Source organism: Micromys minutus (genome assembly GCF_963924665.1).
Source record: "Micromys minutus genome assembly, chromosome: 15".
NCBI classification, from domain to species: domain Eukaryota; kingdom Metazoa; phylum Chordata; class Mammalia; order Rodentia; family Muridae; genus Micromys; species Micromys minutus.
Genome location: NC_137984.1, coordinates 17,550,970 through 17,555,938, shown reverse-complemented (window position 1 = coordinate 17,555,938; position 4,969 = coordinate 17,550,970).

Genomic DNA, 4,969 nt, shown 5'->3' with positions numbered 1-4,969 from the left:
GATTATGCCTTTTAGCTCTTTTAAATACTGAAAAATACAGTTTTCCTTTATGATGCTTCTCTGTCAGTTTGTGCAAAACCCTGCTAAAGAGGGTGTTGATTTTGCTAAAGCATTTGTTCTTTATAAAAGTGTTTAAAATATGAACCTAACTTGGGCTTGAAAATAATTAACTTCTGAATTATTCCGAGGAATTGTGACTTCTTTCTAAGACCATACCAAACAGATTTCTTGTTAATATTTTTTCTTTTATTTTTTTTACAGTCCAGTTGTTGCCCTTCTGGTCTGCCCCTCCACAGATCCTAATTCCATCATTTGTGGCCCCTGTCTTCAAGAGAATGTCTCCCTTGTTCTCTGACAGCCCTACCCACTGCCTGGGACTTCAAGTCTTCCAAGGGCTAGGTGCTTCTTCTCCCACCGAGTCCAGACCAGGCAGTTTTTTTTGCTGTATATGCATCTGGAAGCTTCGGACCAGCTCATATATGCTGCCTGGTTGGTGACTCAGTGTCTGAGAGAACTTGGGGTCCAGGTTAGTTGAGGCTGCTGGTTTTCTTATGTGGCCACCCTTTTCTACAGCTTCTTCCAGCCTTTCCCTAATTCAACCATAGGGGTTCCCGACTCGCAGTGGTTGGTTTTAAGTATCTATTCCTGTTTCAGTCAGCTGCTTGTTGGGCCTCTCACAGGACAGCCGTGCTAGGCTTCTGTCTGTAAGAACACCATAGCATCAGTAATAGTGTCAGGCTTTGAAGATTCCCCTGGATATGAGTCACAATATGGGTGGGTAACTGGACTTTTTTTTCTTCAGTCTCTTCTCCATAATTGTCCCTGTAGTTCTTTTAGAGAGGAACAATTTTGGGTCAGAACTTTGACTGTAGGGTAACAACCCAATCCCTCCACTTGTTGCCATGTCTTTCTACAGTAAGTCTACTCTACAAGTTCTCTCTCCCACTGTTGGGCATTTCATCCAAGGTCCCTTCCTTTGAGTTCTGAGAAACTCTCATTGTCTGGGTCTCTGGTACTTTCTAGAGTGTCTTCCCACCTTCTACCCTTGGAGTTTCATATTTTTATTCTTTTCAAGTACTAGACCCTGAAAGGATAAGGATAAGGAGACATCTTATCTCAATTACTACACACACACACACACACACACACACACACACACACACACACACACGGAAACAGAAAGCCAACTCAGGTGGGTAAAATATGTGAATGGGCTTTTATAAGGTGGTGAAAAGGACAGCAAGATAAACATGGTGGCAAAGGCCAGCAAGCAGCTGTGTTCCTAATTTCTTTGTACCTTTCTTGTCCCTGTTGAAAGTAATGCAACTCGTCTTGACCCCCTGAAATCAGTTAATTTTAATTCCCCCTGAAATTCTTCAGTCAAGTACATTTTTCTCAGAGTTAAACATTATACCAGCTTACTTATTCTCAGTTGATATTTGTGACTGAAGAGTGAAGAACCCTTGCCAGTGTAATGTGAATTGGCCAGAGTTGGTGTTCTGGCTTCTGCCAAGCAAAACAATTATTCAGCAGTGAAACTTTCGGTCAGTCAGATTTGCTTTTCTCTAGAAGGTAGAATGCAGTCCTGAAGAGGCTATTTAATATCAAAGAACAACTCTGAAGAAAACGGTTACTGCAGTAATATCATTATGCAGCCCTGAAATATTACTTCATGCATTTACATCAAGACAGTGTCTTATAGTAGCTGTATTTGATTCTGTTTAGTTTGAATTCAAGTGTGAAAAGAGTTGAACTTCAGCTTGCCATTCAGCTTGCTTTTTAGTATGATGCTTTTACTCCAATTTCAAGGAATTAATCCTTGATCATTTGTAATTTTTGGTGTGTATTACTTACACTCAGTAATTCATTTAAACTGTGATAGTTTGACACATGAATGGATCATATTTTTGTTAACAGAGAGGGGTCTCAGTGGCATGCCTTTGAGCTGATTTCTGGGTTCTTTGTAGATAGTACAAAATGAGAAATACATGGAGTGCTAGGTGAAAATTTATTTTTCTTTACAGTTGAGAGTAAAAGTATGAAGCATCTCCACAGGATGGCATCAGGCTTGAGTAAGCATGCCACTTCAAAGCCCTATCTCTTCTGGTCCAACATTTTTATTTTTTAAAAATGACAAGGAGTACTGTTAGAAGGGGTTGTTCTTTTAGGCTGTGACAGATAATTTATTGACTTTCTACAGTACTGGATCAGGTTTATATAATCCTTGTGTTGTTCCAGAGAAATTCCAATGTGTTTTCCTGCTTCTTGAGTTCTCAAAATAACTTCATTATGGCTCAAAGTTTTGTGTATATGGCTTTATTTTTCCAGCTTGTCTATACTTGAGAAACACAATTTTTGACAATATGTATGAGAAAATGAAGAATAGGAGACCTCATTTCAGTAACTGCTACCAATTACATTGATATGCCATCTCAATTTATAAGGGGTCATAATAACCTCTAATACTCAATGATCCAGCTGAGACAATGAGACTCAAATCTTGTTCTGGAATTGATCTGAACCCTGACATAATAGTTGGAGTTTAATATCATTTAGTTAAAAGAAACAAATTAATTTAGAATTTTGATTGACAAGATCTAGATAGTAGGACTAGGAAAAACAGAGAAGCATGTGTCAAAGTAAGCAATCAAGACATCTGATGTCAAAATGTAGGCCATGAGTCCCATGTTTCAGATAGCTGCTGAATTTTAGACCATGGCCTACCAGATATTGTCCAGCTTTTCTGTCTAGTCCTAATTGGCCAATAGAAAGCATCACTATTCTTGAAGGAAGAGGCACAATCTCCCTTTTAGTAGTTAAGTGATATAATTTAAAAAATTTTAAAGTTCTTGCCGCCAATGAATGTATTTGGTCTTGAAGGGTAGCAATACTCTGAATCAAGTCTTGTGGGCTCTTAGAAAATGCTCTGGTCATATGAGAGGGAGGAGCCAAGTTACTCCAGGCCTACCAGTTCTAGTGGTGATTCGTACCATTCCTACAAAAAGGAGAATGCACTGTAGACCTAATTTAGACCTGGAAAATTCTTCCAAAGGAAAAGCTAAGACTGATTTTTTTAGGGGCTAGTCTATATTAGGGGTTAATAAGTCAGGTGCTCTTAGCTATTCTGATTAGTGTGAGGTGGAATCTCAGGGTTGTTCCTGACGACTAAATGTTATGCTAAATATAGCCCAATCTCTATCTGTCTCTGTCTCTCTCTGTCTCTCTCTGTCTGTCTGTCTGTCTCTCTCTGTCTCTCCATCTCTCTCTCTCTCTCTCTCTCTCTCTCTCTCTTTCTCTCTCTCTCTCACACACACACACACACATACACACACAAACATACACACACACACACACAAAATCCAAAAAACAAAACAAAAACAAAACAGTACACATGATATGCACTCATTGATAAAGTAATCCAACCCAAAATATTGGATTACCAAAGATACAATTCACAGACCACATGAAGCTCAAGAAAAAGGAAAACCAAAGTGTGGATGCTTCAGTTCTTCTTCGAAGGGGAAGCAAAAATATTCACAGGAGGAAATACAGAGAAAAGTTTGGAGCAGAGACTTAAGGAAAGGTCATCCACAGACTGTCCCATCTGGGGATCTATCCCATATACAGTCACCAAACCCAGACAATATTGCAGATTCCAAGAAGTGCATGCTGATAGGTGCCTGATATAGCTGTTTCCTGAAAGGCTCTGCCAGCCTGACAAATACAGAATCAGATGCTCACAGCCAACCATTGAACTGAGAACAGAGTCTCCAATGGAGGAGTTAGAGAAAGGACTGAAGGAGCTGAAGGGCTTTGCAACCCCATAAGAACAAAAATATCAACCAACCAGACACCCAGAGCTCCCAGGGACTAAACCGCAAGCATCTGTAACAGGATCTGATGCTCCTTTTATGGTGTGTGTAAAGATAGTGACAATGTACACTTGCATATATAAAATAAATATATCTTTAAAAATTGGGGAATGGAGCCTCACTTAAATTACTTTGTTAAGATTTAAGAACTTAGGTTATATTTTTAGTCTGCATGCATTTGCATGTACTTGTAGTTTTAAAATTAGATGTATTTTCATTTTATGTATATGGGTATTTTCCTGTATATACATGTGCTATGGGTATGCAGTTCTATCGAGTTCCAAAAAGGGCATTGGATGCCATGGAAAGAAATTAAGATAATTATTAGTCTTCACACAAGTGATGGGAAATGAACCTGGGTCCTGTATAAGAGTGACAAGTTCTTTTGATGGATGAGCCATCTTTTCAGTCCTCATATCTACAGTTTTGAGGATTTAAGGGTTTTTAGTATTTATTTTCTGAAAGAAGCAGTCTGAAGTAGTTACTGTCGAAAGTCATGCTGTCTTGGGCTACAATTAGGATGGTACTGCGATAATTGCCGATTGAACTTGGAGGAAAAAATGACAAAGCCTACTTTCCATCTCTAGGTTGGGATTGAAGTTATTTATAAGAGTTTTTGGGTTGAACTTGCCAATAACTATGCTGGGAACTAGACTACCTCTTTCCAGATGTTAGGGATGGCTGGTAGAATTTTATTGATATTGTGGGATACAGTTTTATTAATAATTATGCATTGCTTTAAAATTGGTTCCAATAATGGAGAAGCAACCAAAGAAAAGTGATACCAAGTAGGAAAATGAGCAGATGAAACAATGATTTTTTTTTACTTGAGTGTGTCTATCTATTTTGTTAGTTTTCTTTTTTTTTTAATTGAACAACTTTATTTAAAAAAAACAGTGGTAAATGTACAGATTTTAAAGCATTTTTGCATAAATGTATATGAATAAATTTTTGTCAGTACTTGATTTTTTTAAAGGTTTGATAGTATGCATTAAAATCTTACTAGTTACAATGAGCATAAAGTACATATAAAACAAGATGTAACCTGGAAATAGCCAAGTTTTCTTGGTGTGTAAAGATGAAGCATATGATTTTTC